Below are 18,807 nucleotides of genomic sequence, written 5' to 3'. Positions count from 1 at the left end.
CAACTTTCCTTCTCCCAGCCAAGCTGAGAAGGGTATCTCTTTGTCCACTTCTACCATCCATGACTGTCTACTTTTTCATTGGAATCTTGCATTGAAAGGAAGATTAAGTACCATCTTACTGGGAATCGAACAATAGTGAGAAAGAAAACAGCTATAGAGGGGAAAGAGTAAGGCAAATAAGTCATTGTATAGGTGGGTTTCAGTAACATGAAAGGCTATAATATCAAATTTGTGAGAAAGCTGGGGGAATCACAGCCCTGGTGGGTGGTGTGGGGATGCTGGGAATACTGGGAATCAGAGCCATGGTGGGAGGCCAGCGTGTGGGTTGATGTGATCAAAGACAGTTAGTTTCCATTACAACCACTCTGACAGGAAGCAGCTGGGGCTGGGAATACCGCTGGAGGAAGGCTGTTCGCAATAAGAAGAGTGCTTTGGTGACCAAAGGTCTCATCTCGTAGTCTCTGGTGACCCTGCTGTGCTTTGCTGGGGAAAGGAAGTATTGTGGATACTCTCCACAAGCCTTCGCTGTTCATTACATCTATTATCAGTGGCTTTATTTCCACTTCTATTTGTATGATTTTCTCCAAGACAGCCAATTTAAATTTTGCCCCTTTTTTGTTAGATTCATGCCCATTCATCCATCACTGTATTTCTTAAGAAGATGTCACCTCAAAAAGCCCTTGCAGTTCTCCCACGTTAATTTTTATATTTCACTAATAACTATATTGGTTCCTTGATTCAAATTTTCTGTAGTCATTAATAGCAGTGGCATTTGATGCCTGCAGATGCTGACACTGGGAAAAGAGGAGAGTAGCAATTCAACCACTTTCAGTAATTCAAGGCACCCACTTTTGCTCTCTTTAAAGATCACAGCCTTGACATCACATTTCCAAACCCAAGAAACTCCAACGGTACAGTAAATATAGGTTTGAGAAGCAAATGAATCCTCACTTAACATACAATTTCTAATAAGCACATTCCACTCCCAACAAACCAAGCAGTTTTTTGTAGACAGACAATAAAAAATAAGTGCCCCCAGTGAAACAGCGAGGAAAATTTGTACCTGCTTTCAGAAGGCCACAAGCACAGGGCAACCCCCAGAGGAAGCCAGAGCACAAGCCCTACCAAGCTTTCAGCAGCATCGAGTAAACCAAGAAATTAAGGCAGGAACAAGGTCCACAAAAAAACCAAAAAGAAGCTCAGTGGAGGAGTTGGAGGTTAAATAGGTCCTCAGACCTATGGCCAGGTGTGTGACTAGGGTCCCCAGGTGAGAATGGTCAGAGCCTATTAGTGTGCCTCATTCACAACACTTGCATCTGTCAAAGAAAATTTGGTGGGCAGTTTCATGGCACATGGTGTGTCTGGAAAAATCTAACGTGAGCAAACTGGCATCCTTGGTCCTAACTTTTATTCAGAAATTACCACCAGGAGAGTTACCTGTCAATCTTATAAGAAAATGAAAGGTCAAAATCCAAAGTGAAGAAGTAAGACATCAGAAGATTGAATGAAACCAAAGTGAACCGAACCAAACCACCCTTTCTATATCATATCATATCACATCACATCACATCACATCATATCATATCATATCATATCATATCATATCATATCATATCATATCATATCATATCATATCATATCATATCATATCCATATATTACTTAATTCTCAAAAAAAGACAATCAATGCTACATTTAAAGCATCTTATGTATGCATAAAATCATAAGATAGACATATTAGATAAATAAAATATTTTATTTTGATTAGGGAAAACTTTTTCCAGATTTTATACATTATGAGAAATGACCACAGGAGTATTGAAGGATTTAAGGTGACGTAAGACAATGAAGGGCCATTTGTAAATTTGAAAACTATTTACTTTCATTACTGTGTCACAGAGTTCATAATGACAAGTTTCAGCACTGATTCCTCTGAAATCACAGTAGAATCTAGAAAGCGCAGTGAGATGTTGAAATGTTAACTCTGGTTCAATTTCGGTGACTCAGTTTTTAAAATTGTATATCCATATACGTAAAAAAGTTAGCTGTACAACTTATACCAAACTCTGTAGTTTGGGTTTGCAGAACTAAACCCCTTTCTTATTTGTATTGCTAAAGGCAGCTTGGTAACGAGACATTTTTTTTTTATATTAACAATTTATGGCTAGTGAGGGTGGTTATTAGCCACAACTTTGCCCATTTAAAGTCCCATGGAGATATATACTATTTTAGACATTTCAATCACCACTGCATGCTCAAAACTGCATCTATCCGTATATCCTAGACCTTTATTACAAAATAGTATCAATAAAGAGTGATGTCACAAAATATTAACATGCTCAACTTAGGAAAACTAAAAAGATTACACAATTTTAGTTTAAAAACCCCTTAAAATATTAATCTGAGTCTTCATTTAATTTTGAAGTAAAATATGGATTTAGTTTCAAATGAATGATTTTCTTACAGACTTTGTAGCTGCCATACATGTCCAATTGATTACAAATTAATATATATATATAAAAGAAATGAAGTTCTCTCAGCTTTGGGGCTAGATCAGATCTGAGGATAAACAAATAATAACAACAAAATAGAAATGTTAAGTATCTTTCATTATATGTTCTTAATTGTCAATTTAATAAAAGTATTGATGTCTTCATAGTTTAGGGATATTTCTTCAGGGAAGAAAATAGTTTGTTATCAAAACCATCTATTAAAATTTAGAGCTGTAACTACAATTGTGAACTCAATTAAGAACATACAATTAAATTAAGACTGAACATCCTATAGCCCAGAGATATTGATGGATACTATGTAGTTATGAATCTAACTCTTCATGTGAGTAGTACCTGTGAAACATGATTATTACCTGAAGTCATCCAGAATATTTCTAACCTAGGAGATCTTTCCAGAAAGAAAGAGTCCTTCCCAAAATCCTAACCTCCCTAGAGGTGTAAACCCTCTTACTGGACATGATCTATTCATGTGCTTGTCAAATCCTATGGTCACTACTTAAAATGCTTGGGATCTATAACAGCGTGACAACGTTGTGCCAGCTACAGCAGCTCCAGATGTGGAAAATAAAATTTTATATATATATATATAATGGATCAACTCCACAGTTCATAAAAATGTGTAGCAATAGGCTAAATGAGGATGTTTTCCAGTATTGCAGTGCAGCACGTGTTTATGTTTTCAGATACTTGTCCAATTTTATGCCCTACATTATTTATGCCTTTCGTTCCTTCTGTTTTTCACAGTTAGAAACAAAGGGAAGAGGTAGTATCATGTAACAAATTATTAATAGCTCCTTGTGAACCATAAGCGAATGTCCCACAGATGCTTATTGCTTTATCTTCTTTCTACTCCACAGATTGGAGTCACAGTGTCCCTCTTCACACACAGGAGGAAGAAAGTTTCCAGGGAGCTTTCTGGAGCGTTGTTTCCTCATGGCATGTTCACTATGCCACAAACACGAACATGAATGTGGCATGTTCACTCTGCCACTCTCTGCTCCATCCCCTCTCAGAATACAAGGGCTGAAAAATCCCGTGGATGTCAGCAGGGTACCGCTTTGCATCCGGAGCCTGGGACCAAGCGCTGTAGGTTACTGATACACAGGACTCTGCAGACAGATCAAGAGGTTGCTATATATGTATACATATGTATATATATATACATATGTGTGTATATATATATATATACATATATATATATACAGTATATCCTCTTATATACTTAGCAGTATATCCTCATATACACATATATATATGTGTATATATATATACATATATATATATACATATGTATATATATATGTATACAGCCTCTTAAGACTCCCCTATACTTGTTATACATACCCTTTTCCTGTGTTTCCTTTTCTATTTTTGTTATGGTGTCATCAATACAGAAACTGACTTAACACATTTGCTTTGAGGATATACTGCTAAGAGTATCATGTTGCATTTTTATCTCCCAGCAGGCTTGTGCCCCTTACACAATCAGCTACCTAAAGTAATACAGAGAGATGTTAGCATTTTCCTCCATTTCGGTTCAGTGTGACTTTGCCAACGACTTATAGCGAAAGGTCAAAGGGTTCAAGGTCAGAAAGGGTATCTGTAAAGAACCTAACATAAATCTATTAAAAGAGAAAAAAAACTATTGTGTCATCAATTCAGTACATGCAAATGGTACAAGAAAATGTAATTTTTGGACATTTCTGAAGGGAAGCAGCCTCCAAGTTTTAGAGTAGTGTGCTTACCACATGGCTCTTCAAAAGACTATAGCAGAAGAATATGATCAAAGATTTGCTCAGCTGTTTCTCAGCACTGCCACAGGAGGAGTGTCTCTTCTCCTTGTAGATTCCACTGTACCCATGAAGGAAGTCAGTGTTTCAAAGCCATCAATTTTTTGCATTTTTTTATTTTATTCAGGTCGGGATCTATCTTTATAAACTGAAAATTTAAATTTATTTCTAGACTTGACTTAGTTTTCCTTAACAGTGTTATCCTATCCTTCCATCTCTCAAGTAAAAATAATCTGAAAAATATTCACAGTCCCACTGCAAGAGCTATTATTTTAACTTTCAGATGTCTAATCAGTATTCCTAAATGTACAGAGACATTGTGCATAGATGTATTATAAGATGAACCAACCTTTCAAGGGAAAGATGTCAGGATTTGATACATACAAACATGGGAACTTTCAAAGTTACGTGTTGGCATTTTTCTTTTTTTTTTTTTTTTTTGCTTTAAGCTGGCTTCTGTCACCAATTCATCCCACTTACTGTTCTTGGGTAAGCCACCTTTTTTGTTGTTGTTTTTTGTTCCTCAAAGAGAAAATCTATGTACCTATCAATCTATGCATGGTATCTATTTAATCTGTGGCAACGATTCAGCTTTTTTGTACACAGCTTTCAGTTATTCATTGCTTGCTGTCAAGACTAATGCATGCCTATCAGTTTCTATCAATGCACATTGGATGAATATGACATTGCATTTTTTCCCAATGTCACCGGGTTCAGTATGCAATAAAAGCTCAGAGTTTAGGCTAAATCATAGTACCCTGGGCTCAGATTCACATGAAGCTTCTTGGAGGGAGGATTCAGGGCTCTTTCACAGCACTGCCATAGCAGGCTGCATGTGCTTTATTCCTTGGACACAAAGAAAAGTTTTTATATGTTTATTTGGAGCATATAGGACCCAAGTGTAAAGGGTAGCAATCTTGTTTTCTCTCTCTCTAAACACTCATGGAAAAGAGGGGCAAGTGTCTTATGCTGGGTACGCTTTGTTCTAGCTCTCCCGCAAGGGCAGCATTTCGGTTAAACCTGGTGCTTTATTCTTCTGCTAAGATACTTCCTATATTTTAGTTCACAGGGCTTTTGCAACTCTACTGCAAACTTATTCTGCTGACTTGCAGTAAGCAATAACCTTTTTGCCATTTGCAGAGATCATAATTAAATTAACATTAAATTCCTATTCGGGGAAATCCCTCCACTTTAGTCTTGTTATAGTGGACCAGGACGGCTTGAGGATACTCACACAGACGCAAGTTCAAACAAAAATCTATCAATATATGAACTTCCCTTCGTTATTTTTACAATATTTCACTACACTGAGTAAAACAATATGAATTGCTAACTATGTTGATAATTCCTTTAATAAAGGGCATCAAGTTTAATAACTGTCATTCCAAGCTTACATTATTCCTATTATTTGATATGCACTAAGCAAAGATTATATACCAGACTGACCTTATTTATTTATTTGTCACTTTGTTTTAGTTCTTTATTTTTATTTTTGCTTTCCAGAAAAATCAGTAAAGTCATCAGACTATATGAGGAGAATCATTTGGAGAAATACTGTAGTGAATTCTGAAAGAATGTTTAATTACCTATAATTAAAATAAGATGGTAAAGCACAGTTAGTTGTAGCTCATGTAGTACTTAAGCTACGGAACGCATAGACCATAAAGAGTAATCTTTCCTTTTGCTGTATTTCTAAGTAAAGTCCATGGGATTTACTGCTCAGCAGCTAATGCAGATCAAGAAGAAACAAAAAGGTAAAACAGTAAGACTTATGGCCACCTCTAATTTGAAAACAGGATGCACGAACTACCACTTGATGTAATGCAGAAAGGGCCTTCTAAGGCTGAACCTCAAATTGACGTGCAACAGTTCAGGCAACTTGTGCTCTAACTACAGAGGATGGTGGATACCATTTCAAATAGCTTAAAGGATGATTTATAGGGAAAAGCTGATGGCAGACTTTCCCGCTTTCAGACATCCTTGTTTAGTCAAGTAGTAAGCCTGCTTGCACTGCCAGAAGTGGGTGAAGATGGTGATATCAAAGGCAGTTCTGAAGCATACAGTACTTTAACAGTTCCATCAAGTCACTATACTCTCTGACTATTCAGTACTACAGGAAAATTAAATCAGAAGAAATTCATCCATTGTCACGAATGTCATGTTTTAATATAATTCCTGTAGACAAATCCATTTTGTGATGTAAATAAAAATACTTCTTAAATTTTATTTGTATTGTGATGTGGCGTGGATTCATTCAAGATTTGACACAATGCACTCAAACCTAGTCTTCATGAGTATGGACACTGTGAATGCACTGTGCTTTATAATAATGGGGCCTTGTATGCTATGAATTTGAAAGCTTGCTTTGAACTCCTTCGGTTTATAAAGTGTGAGACAGATTATTACTAAAGCAATAATGAGAACAAGAGCAAAAGGAGGAAAATAGGATCTTCTGGCAGGATTTGGCAGCAGTTACTTTGTCTTCTCAGTCTACAATTTCACAAGATTCTGTTTCTAATACCACCCTTTCATAATCTGTGTTCCTAAGGGTTTGGTGTTTTTTTTTTGTTGCACTTCTCTTACATAGAGAATTTCCTCCTTTTCATTTACAGCTTATTTTTCAACACAGATCTCTTTCACAGTATGAACTTTCCCAGTCAAAGCTCCGTAACTCATTTCTGTAATTCTATCCCTATCTCACATACATCCCATAAAGGAGATGTTCCCAGGATACCTAAAGCCAGCTATAAGAGTCAAAGTTGCCTTCGAGCTAAATCTACTCTAACACAAATTTCATGGAAAAGCTACTAGCACTTTTCACAGGCTATGAAACTATCATGACTACTCAAGTCTCAAAATTAGAATAGCAAATGAGCAGAAATTCTCATTTCATAAAAACTAACAAAAAAAGAAAACCCCAACAAAAACAAGAAAAAGGAAAATTAAAAAAAACAAACAACTGTAAGCATATGTTACTGTTTCTAGATTAGAAAATTTAATGTCAAATAGACAAAAGATACTCACAGTAACATAACACAATTTTCCTTTAGATTAGTAAACTATATTTTTTCTTTGTTAAAGTGATCCACCCTTGGGGAAAAAAAGGAAAAAAATGGTTTTAGCTGACAGGGGAAAATAACATTGGTCCAGTCAACATGTATAATATTGGTTTTACAGATGCAAATTACTTTGAGAATTGCAAAACTGAGAATTTTCAGTCTTTTTGATGTGCTCTGTACAATTACAATTTGAACACAACCAAGTATTGAAATGTAAATGCTCCTCTATCTATTAGTAGCTGGGTCAAATGTTAGCATGGTTTTTAAATGCCCAAAGTTAGAACACTGTTGATCCTCTCTCTTAATTCAAAGCCAAGCTATTTTAATGAAATTTCTGTGTTATTTTCCGGTAACAATAGGCTTAATTTAGTATAATTTTTTCCTAACATGAAAGCATACATTTTGTAATTAAGTTTTCACTACCTAATTATCATTTCCATGAAATTGTGTGTGAAATTAGTAGGCATAAAATGCTTTCTACATTGCTTGAGTGGCTTAAAAGAGTACAACTCATTTTCAGAAGAAACCAAAGAACGCAGATCATACTGACTTTCTGTAGGACAGAGACTTGAAAGTCACTTGGGAATTTCTGTCAATAGTAGCTGATTCAGCGTAGAAAACATCATGAAATGCCAAATCTCTCTGTATTACAGCCTTGTTTATGGAAGAATCATAGATAGTTAGGGTTGGAAGGGACCTTAAAGATCATCTAGTTCCAACCCACTAAGGACATCCCACCAGACCAGGCTGCTCAAGGCCCTATCCAACCTGGCCTTGAACACCTCTGGGGATGGGGCAGGCACAGCTTCCCTGGACAGCCTGTGCCAGTGCCTCACCACTCTCATAGTGAAGAATTTCTTCCTGATGTCCAGTCTAAATCTGCCCCTCTCCAGTTTATACCTGTTCCCCCGGTCCTATCCCCACAAGCCTTTATGAATAGCCCCTCCCCAGCTTTCCAGTGGGCCCCTTTCAGGTACTGGAAGGTCGTTATAAGGTCTCCTCTGAGCCTTCTCTTCTCCAGGCTGAACAACCCCAACTCTCTCAGCCTGTCCTTATATGGGAGGTGCTCCAGCCCTCTGATCATCTTTGTAGCCCTCCTCTGGACCCATTCCAACAGTTCCACATCCTTCTTACATTGAGGATTCCAGAACTGGACACAGTATTCCAGGTGAGGTCTCACAAGAGAGGAGCAGAAGGGCAGAGTCACCTCCCTCTCCCTGCTGGCCACGCTCCTTCTGATGCAGCCCAGGATACGGTTGACTTTCTGGGCTGCAAGCACACATTGCCAGCTCATGTCGAGCTTCTCATCGACAGCACCCCCAAGTCCTTCTCTGCAGGGCTGCTCTGAAGCATGTCATCCCCCATCGTGTACTGAAAATGGGGATTGCCCTGACCCAGGTGCAGGACCTTACAATTGGCCTTGTTGAACCTCATAAGGTTCTCACAGCCCCACTTCTCCAGCCTGTCCAGGTCCCTCTGGATGACATCCCATCCTTCCGGTGTGGCAACTACACCACTCGTCTTGGTGTCATCTGCAAACTTGCTGAGGGTGCACTCAATCTCACTGTCAATATCATTGATAAAGATATTGAACAGCAACAGTTCCAGTATAGACCCCTGAGGGACACCACTTGTCACAGATCTTTATATGGACTTTGAGCCATTGACCACTACTCTTTGAATATGATCATCCAAACAGTTTCTTATCCACCTTACTGTCCATCCATCAAATCCATATCTCTCCAATTTAGAGAGAAGGATGTTGTGGGGGACCGCGTCAAAGGCTTTACAGAAGTCTAGATAGATCACATCCATCGGTTTACCCATGTCCACTGCTGTGGTTACCCCATCATAGAAAGCCATCAAGTTGGTCAGACAGGACTTGCCCCTGGTGCAGCCATGCTGGCTGCCATTAATCACCTGCCTGCCCTCCACGTGCTTTGGCATAGCTTCTAGGAGGATCTGTTCCATGACCTTTCCAGGCACAGAGGTGAGGCTGACAGGTCTGTAGTTCTCGAGGTCATCTTTTCTACCCTTTTTAAAAATGGTCACAATGTTACCCTTCTTCCAGTCACCAGGGACTTCTCCTGACTGCCAGGACTTTTCAAATATCATGAAGAGTGGCTTGGCAACCACATCTGCCAGTTCCCTCAGGACTCTGGGATGCACCTCACTAGGTCCCATGGACTTATATATGTTCAGGTTCCTCAGGTGTTTGTGAACCAGATCCTCCTCTACTGTGGGGGGGGAGGGGGGCTACCCCCTGGTCACCATCGTGCTGTCCCATGACCCAGGAAGGGAGAAGAGAGCAGTTATCAGTGAAGACTGAGGCAAAAATGTTGTTGAGTACCTCAGCCTTCTCCTCATCTGTTGATACGTGATCCCCATTTCCAGTCATCAGTGGGGGTACGTTCTCTTTGATCTTCCCCTTTTGATTGATGTACCTGTAAAAACCCTTCTTGTTAGTCTTTACTTCCCTTGCCAAGTTCAGCTCCAGCTGTGCCTTGGCCTTCCTGACTTCATCCCTACACAACAGGGGCAGTGTCTCTATACACGTCCCAGGTTCCCTGTCGCTGCTTGCACTGTCTGTGCAGTTCCTTCTTTTTTAGTTTAACCAGCAACTCTCAACTCAGCCATGCCAGTCTCTTCCCTTTCCTGCCTCATTTTCCTACATACAGGGACTGAGCACTCTTGCGTCTTGAGGAAAGCTTCCTTAAATATTTCTCAGCTCTGTTCCACTACCTTGTCTCAGAGAACCATGTCCCAGGGGGTCCTACCTAGTAATTCCTTGAAAAGCTGGAAGTCTGCTTTCCTGAAATTTAGTGTCCTGATTCTACTCCTCACCTGTCCCATCTTCCTCTGGACCTTGAACTCCACCAGTGCATGATCACTGCAGCCCAGGCTGCCACTGATCCTAACGTCACTGATGAGTTCGCTTGCATTGGTGATCATAAGGTCCAGTATTGCTTCTCCTCGGGTGGGGGTCTCTATCAGCTGGACTAAGTAATTATCTTTTATGCACTCCAGGAGGAGTGCAATCTTCTGGATTGCCTGCAGTTTGCCGTGCCACTTCTCCAGCATATGTCAGGGTGGTTTGAAGATACTGTATACCATTAAGCTTTAGGTTCACTTCATCCATGTATTAAAGTACAGACATTTATAAGTGGTTTGATCATTTTTGTTCTTCTGACAGCTGAAAATAAGCACTGCTCTTTTGATACCAAATGCTAGTCAAAATCAGACACTGCTGTTATAAAATTACATTATATGTTGTCTAAATGTGTACATGTACATACATAAGAAAAGCTTAAGAGAAGATGTAAAATCAATTCCAGTATGAACTTATGTAAGCAATACTTGAGCGGAAGGCAGTAACTATAGCAATGCAAATTAGACCATTCATACCACTAAGAGATCGAGTCACATGAGAGAAACACGGCTGTAATTGCCTCTCTCAGCCACTTCTGGGCTGATCATGACCCAAATTTATTTGGCTGTTACCACCCTGAAATACTGTTATTTTAACAGTGACTTTATCCATGTACCCTAGCAAGGTAGAAAGAGATGATAAGACTTAATGTTGGAATTGGACTTCATACTGCTCTTCAGCAGGATGTGCCTTATGAGATTCTTTGCCTGAAGTGATTTAAATTGAGTTAAACATACCTCTGTTCAGATTAGACAGTTCTCAATCACATTTTAAGTTTTTGTGTCCTGGTTTTGTGTATTGGTAATTCAATCTTGCTCTTTCCCCCCTAAGCTCAGACTAATACAATAAGTACTAAGAATTTCTGGAGAAATGGAAAAAGAACAGAATCTCCTGGCACTTTACAAGGTTTATTAGCAAATAATTTGTGAACTGCAGCTATCACTGCTGGTAGACTAGATCTCTGTGTACACCTATGTTACAGTGACACAAAGGCTGAGTTACTTATTGCAGGATTGATCATACTGAAATGGCTTTAGAGCTGTTTTGAAAATTTAGGAACTAAAATCAGATATAGCTCTAATTATTCAAATTTTTAGCACATTGATGCATTATAAAAAAGACAGTCCAAATCATTGATATAAAGATTCTAGACTGCAAGCAAATACTTATATTTTCATAAAGTAACTATTGGCTTTTGTGCAGCAATTATTAATATGGATAAATGATGGATACATCAAAACTTCAGGGGTAATTTGTCCATGGTCCATAGCTGAGTGGTAAATATTAATTGTAACCTACACCTTACAAAGACATCTGCTTTCGTGGGTATCTGTGTGGAAATAGAGTTCAGCTATTCATACCAGAACTCTGAGTGGTTTGGTTATATGAATAATTTATAAATCTAATAGTATATTTTTCGGTTTTAGATGTTTCTTCTTTTTATTGCTATTAAAAAAAAAAGATTTTTTTTCAGAAATTGTTTACTTCTCTTAGAAACTTGGAATTTGTCATTAGAAAACCAGATATATGTGCACAAGTGCACACACACACCTACACAAGGACATTTTCCTTGTCATAAAGACTGTCCAAGAACAGTTCCCCACTTATATGCTTGGCTCAAAAGATACATAGTGCGCAAATCAAATTTGGTTTTCCCAGTAGATGCATCCATGTAGAATCAATGTAACTGTGACAAAACTCTCTCTGTAGGTATGAATTAGTAGTGGAAATTCTGACACATCATTGATGATAATATTCCCTCTCTTCCCATTCTCAAGATCATAAAAATATGCTTTTCTCTTACTCCCATACGGGGATCTCATCAAACCTCAAGACCAAAGTTGGAGGAATTCACTAAACGGATTCCAGGCTTGTTTTTTAAAGCCCCATATCAAGGTTCCTGAACAGTTTAAGTATGGTCTTGAATAATTAATTCCCAGGCCTTTGTTGTTTCATCAGATAGTAACTTTCCAAAGAAGTCTGTCTCTGTTCCTCAGCTGGCTAACATTAAGTTCTGTACATTCCCATTCCAGAAATATGTTTCTAATTAAGCCACATAATAAGAGTTTCCTGTGCAGGGGAAGAGATGGGGAAAACAAATAGTTTTGAAAGTGGAAGTTTTATTCCATTTAGGCCCGTTAGACTCAAGCTTCATTCTGTTTAAAATAATGAATACAAGAGAGAAAAAAAAAAAAACAAAAAACAACTAAAATAAACAAATATTTGTTCTGCAATGTGATCTGCAGATTTATTTGTGGTAAGGAAAAGAATATCCTTTCCTGAAATAAAATAGAAGACCTTACATCAGTTAAATTTATTTTCTGCCACCGGTGGATAGGAAAAAAAGACTAGAAATGTTTTTCAAAGGGAGCTTCCTCAGCTGCCAGCTGTGGAAGCTTATACTGGAGTGCTAAGTTAGAAAATAGATTGTTTTTTCATTGTTCTATCTCTACAGCAGCCCTTAAGTGTGGAAACAGAATGACTCTGCTGAGTATGAATTACCCTCCTCTGGGACTTTCGAAAATATGTTGTCTCTAAATCAGCTTTCTACTATCCCTCTGGTTTTACCACCTTCCAGTCACCTACTGACTGTTAATATGTTTTTACTTTCCTTGTCCTAGGAAATGCATTTCTTAAGCAAATCAGCAGATGCCAACTCTACTAAAAAAATGGGCAAGAGGGGAGGAATTTTAAAGGTGTCCCAGTGCCTCAGAATCTTTTTTTTTGCAAAACATTTGACAAACTCATTTATCCTTTCTCCTTTTTTTTCATTTCCTCAATGGCAGTGTTTTTTAACTAAAAGTGTTTAAATCATTTCAGATTTGGTTTGGGATTTACCACAGACAGAAAGTTCGTTCAACTCTGTGGTTAGTCTGACAGCGTTTGGAATAGGAAGTTAAAGGAGAATATAAACTGTTAAAGTTGTTTTCTCAATCAAAAGGGAAGCTAACAGAACTTGTCTATTGCTCCTGTGTTCATGAATAACTTACTCAGAACACTGTGTTACTGGAAAAATATCCTCTGGGCTGACACATATCCACGTGTCAAGTGTAGAGCCAGAAGTTGACAACGTCAACATGAAAACACAGCTCTTTTTTAAACATTTCTTTTTAGAGGACTAACATTTTTATTTTCTTAAGCATTTTATGATCCTAACAACATTGACACCAAAAAGTACCCATGCCCATTTTGGGTGGTGTGGTGTGGGTGTGGGTTTCTTTAACCCCCTTCCTTGACTCCAGTGCCGAATTTGTGCTTTGTGATAAGAAAACCAGTATTTTAGGTACAATTTGTATAGTGTCACAAGCTGATTAAAAAGATTTGTACAGGATAACTCAGGACCCTGCCAAATTCACGTTACCTAGGTCTCTCATGAGCTGCTCATCATGGTGTTCTGACATGCAAGAACTTCTACCAGTGAATTCTGTGTCTTGTCTCTCAATGATCTCATTGTGTTTTGGAGAATATATTTACTGCAAGATACATTCAAGTAAAACCAAAGAATTTCAATGTTAGTGCTTAGAAATATTTGTAATTGGTATCATCATGAGAAATTGATTACAAGATGGAGACCATGTTTCTTGCTAGTAAGATGCAACTTTAGTTTAGGCAGCAGATAATAGCTCTTATTTGGCAACTAAAAGACTTAAAAGAGATTCTCAAGCATGCAAGCTTTTTTTCAGGTTGGAAATAGAAGTGGTGTTATTCAAATCTAAGCACAAGTGATGGACTATCATCTAGGTTTGACTTGATAGTATTAAACGGAGCATCTAAGAAAAACTTTAATCTTTCAACAGTCTTGCATTTCTAACTGAATGTTTGTTATAAGAAGCATTTATGGGTTGTTTTGTTGTGGTGGGTTTTTGGGGCTTTTTTCTTTTTGTGTTGTTTTTCTTTTTCCTCTATTCTTTGAAAATAATTAGAGGGAATAAAAATGTCCCAAACAGTTCTTCATTCTCTTTGATACAGCCAGGATACATACTCTCAAGTAAGTTCTACCTTAGGTAAGTAATCTCCTGAGATAGGCTATTATTTTCTATTTTCTTCAAAGATCTTTTTTTTGAATTTGAGGTACTTTGCAAATATAAAGTAATATGAAAGAAAGAATTCTAAGAGGCAGAAAAATAATTTTAAAAACTATTGTGTACTCAGAGGTAGTATTACCTATATTAGGGTTACGATTCTGAACATGAAAGAGGAGAAAAGGACTTCCAGCTATATTCAGTAATAGATGTCATCCTGTCCTTTGCCTTCAATGATAGGAACTAATTAATCTTAACACCTTTTTCTATTGCTCCACTGGACAGAAATAATTCCACATTTTGACAAAATAACTTTTGAACGTGCAAAGCAGCTAATTGGTATTCCAGTCTTTCGCTATGTTATGCCAAAGCTTCTATATTGCCACTAGAGTATTCTAAACTTTCTGTGGTCTCTGATCACCATCTTCTTTCTCAAACAACTACCTCTAGTGTGACCACAGGCCAACTGTGAATGAAAAAAATGCCAAATGTGATTCTCCTAGAAAGCTGAAATGTACTCCTAGGCATTCTCATAGCTTCTTTTCATTCCTTAATACTGAGTGCTGTCAGATTAATTATGGCTGATGATCTTTGAAGGGAACAGAAAGGTGTTCAATATGCAAACACAGCTACTACTGACAATGCTTTGCACACAATTTTGATTGTAAGAGCAGACCAATCGTCCACTAAACACTATACACAGCTGTCATATTTTTGCATAAGGTCAGCTGTCAGTACAGCACACGTACCTGTCTTTTAGTTTTTATTTTGGGAGGGATGAGGTCATGTTTCCCCTTTAATTCAATCTTCACAAGAGGCAGACAATTCACTTCTATGTAATCAACAGTCTAATTAATTATAAAAATTCATTGGGCATCCCACATCCAAAAGATGAACAAGCCTGATGGTGTTTATGAGTCTGGACTGCTCTACAGCAAAAGGTAGACTGACTGCACATGATGAGATAGAATTGGATAGATGCACTAGCCTGAACTATTGGTAGTTGATTTATTTACATCACAACAGGGTATTAAAAGATGTATGTAATAAGGGAGCTAAAATGTCAAAAAGTACATTTAGCCAACCTAAAGTGCTGGGTTCTGCACACTTGCAGTGTGTTTTGGAACAGTTTTTGATTCATAGAAATTAACTCAAACTATATTTCTGTGTTAGGTAGAGAAAGACCGGGTATTTGTAGACAGAGAGAACACACAGTATCAGTGTCCTTGATGCATGCAGCTTACTGAGGCTATATGCATACAAAGTCAGATTTTGGTGGCAAATCTCCCAAGAACATGAACAAAACCATCAAAGGAATTGATGAAACCTGTACTGAATCTATTGCAGTGTTCTGAATCAACTGGGAAAACACACACAATTTCTTTTCTGACAATTTGTTGTTACAGAAAACATTAAAGACACATTTCTGTTTAAAATAAAATTCATCTTGGCACAGGCATCAGTGTTTAATTAGGAAGCATGAATTATTGAACATGTGCTGCTGTTCTCTTCAAGTTTTAAAACTAGAGCTATGCAGTCTCAAATCATGGCATATCAAAAGGGCACGTTGCTCTGAATCATTCTCTAAATGTTCTTTTTCTCTTTTTGACTGCAACCTTTTCAGCAGTAAAATCAACTGAAGATGCTAAAAGCAAGAATATTAAAGGTGAATCTCCTTGTACATGTGCAGAGGAAATATTTTAAACAAGATGAAGCTAAAGGATAAACCCTTATCAAGTCAAGCTTCCCCCTGGTTAGTGTAATTTTCACCAGTTCCTTTGCTCATAATTACAATGTTTATCTGATCCTAGAAAGAACGTCTAGATTTTAATACACGTGCCCACTTGTCAGTAACAGCTATTTTCCATTGGCACAATTTGTGCAAATTTTTGTTCCTGGTGATATCTCTCCTAGGAAAGGTCTTGTCAAAAGACGACTTACTGAGCATTGACTAGGGTAACTTTGCCTTGCAACTATTCATGTCTCTGAGAAGAGAGTAGTCTGCCTATATTGTTGTATAGTTAATGTGGTACAGTTGCTAACTGGAAGAGTATTTCAAGTAAGACAAAAAAAAAATTATTCCTGATCACTATTTTAGCTATTTCTTAATAAGAACAGTCTTTTTGTTTGAGATGAAGAGTTATAGCTGTAGGTACTGCATGTTACTGGTCTCCCCCTATTTTCCCTGTTTCCAGACACCATCACGTGTTTGATAAACAAAATTTCTCTGAGCGCGCTGTACTCAAAAGGCTGGCTTTCCAAATGGGTACAGCATCCCTAAACACTTACGTTTGGACAAAAGTTTTTCTAATTCTATTCCTAGAAGAGATCTTTTCTCACAAGCGTGTTGTGAGAAGTCCCATTGTAGTCATGACTCTGCTAGACACATTGCAGGGCTGAATTTCTGTCTTTCATACAAGCATGAAGAAATCAAGTGAGAGGTAAAGCCTGGTACTGCTGAAGTCAACAGCAAAACTCCAGGGCTTGGTTTTGAATGTTTATGAGCAATGAGATTTGTATGCAGGGTTCTTCAGTATGGTCTAGCTCTAGCAGCTGGAAATTGCCACATCTCTTTGAGGTCGAGTTAAATTCTTTTATTATAGCAAGTTGCTCTTGTCCTTTTCCATATAATTTTATATTGGCATAGTAGTAAATAGAACCATTCTGTAATAAGGCTAAAATTAAAATTTTACCTTAGGAAAAATACATGATATAGAAAATAAAATGAAATCGTATAAAATATAATGAACAAACCCTCTGTGAACAAACAGACTGCATCTAAACTAAACTACCCTCGGCAAAATTAATTACAAAAGTATCTGGAAAGAAATACGCACTCTATTAATTTTCCATTTCGATGAACACATTTTATGCATTTATTAAAATGTCTTTCAGAATAAGTAATATTTTAAAGACCAAAAGAGAAGTAAATATTTTATTCAAGCCAGTTGGTTCTAACATCCAAAGCTTATTATATGTTCTATGGGTATGTGATTTAAAATTCATAAAGCTGCACTGGTTTATATAAGAAAGCAATTTTGCTTTAAATAGGGAAAATTAGTTTAAAAAGTAACATCAAGTATTTTGTCAGAAAATTAGCTTTAAATTGATATATCCTTTTTAATAACAGATACAAGTTTCTTTTCCATTTTCTTCTATATTTTTTTCAATCACAGTTAAGCTGTGGATATTTGCCAGAATTTCCCCGAGAGCCCTCTTCTGTGCTTACCTCAAGCTAAAAACGTTTGGCTGCAAATGTTTTCAGAGTTGCCAAGACTTTACTGGAAGATTTACCTCTGAAGGTTTTCCTTTATTTTGTTTTAAGGGGTTTACTAACACTTACTTTTTTTTGTATATAAACTTAGTAACAAACATTAATATTTCTTCACAAAGAACAACATTGTGAGAGCCCGGAAGGTGTAACACGTGAGTTAAGAAAACATTCTTTGAAACATCCTGAATAAAGACTTGATAAAATGTAACAAAGAAGCAATACAGAACCATTGATCCTGTACCTATATATCATCTGCAATATTTCTTTCTACTTGACAGACTGAAAGTCAAATGAGTATTTGGCATAATTTTCTAATACCTCTTACAAGCCAGTTGAGACAATAAAAAGCTGGTATGTTACACAGTATTTAAACTGCTGTGCAGTTATACGACATTCAGATGCTGATTGTTTCCTTCTAATTTTCAGGTACAGCAGGGACCAATGTTCAAATCCTCACTGGAGAAACTGGATAGAAATGTAAGGATTATGATGAGGCTGGACTTTTTTGGAAATGTTAATTAAGGCCAAGCAGAAAGACAATATTTTGATATTTTTAAAGTTCTTTTTGGTTATCAGTAGGTTTTGTCCAGAAGGAGGACATGTGCATCAACCAAAAGCATGTAGAAGAGTGCGATGCATCAATGCACAACAACCTATTCATGTCTCTTTCTCTTTAGAAGTTGTTCAGCTCTTTCACCTCCGATGCTGAAAATTCAAAAGTCAGAGCTAATTTAGGCTTCAGATATGGTTATATTAATCATCTAAATACTGCCTTTACTGAGACTATGGAGTGAGAATTCCTGCCTGAGCCCTTTTCCACTCTGTTTCCCCTTCCTCACATCACCCACTGTTCCATTGCCCTGCTCCCTCAAGTTTCCATCGTGACATGCCATTATATCTCAATAGAGCACAAAGCAACTCAGGGCTGGTGGACATAGTTTTAACACATTTAAATTATCTTTCTTTTCCTATTAAGAACAACTTAATACAATTCAATGCTATTTTCTGAGGTGCACCACTGAATTTGATATATACAAGGAACAAAAGAGGAGCTGACATTCTCACAGATTTGTTTTTGCAATACTTTAAATATCTCTGAACTTCTCAAGATTGACTTGTTCCTAAATGACTTAGAGTTTTACAGTCTTTTGGGAGGGATAGGGTACATTTTCAAGGTTTGTATTTGTAACTGTTACACAGCATATATGTGCATACATGATA

This window comes from Cuculus canorus, chromosome 4 (assembly GCF_017976375.1).
Source record: "Cuculus canorus isolate bCucCan1 chromosome 4, bCucCan1.pri, whole genome shotgun sequence".
Classification (NCBI taxonomy): Eukaryota; Metazoa; Chordata; class Aves; order Cuculiformes; family Cuculidae; genus Cuculus; species Cuculus canorus.
This window is presented reverse-complemented; position numbering follows the sequence as displayed.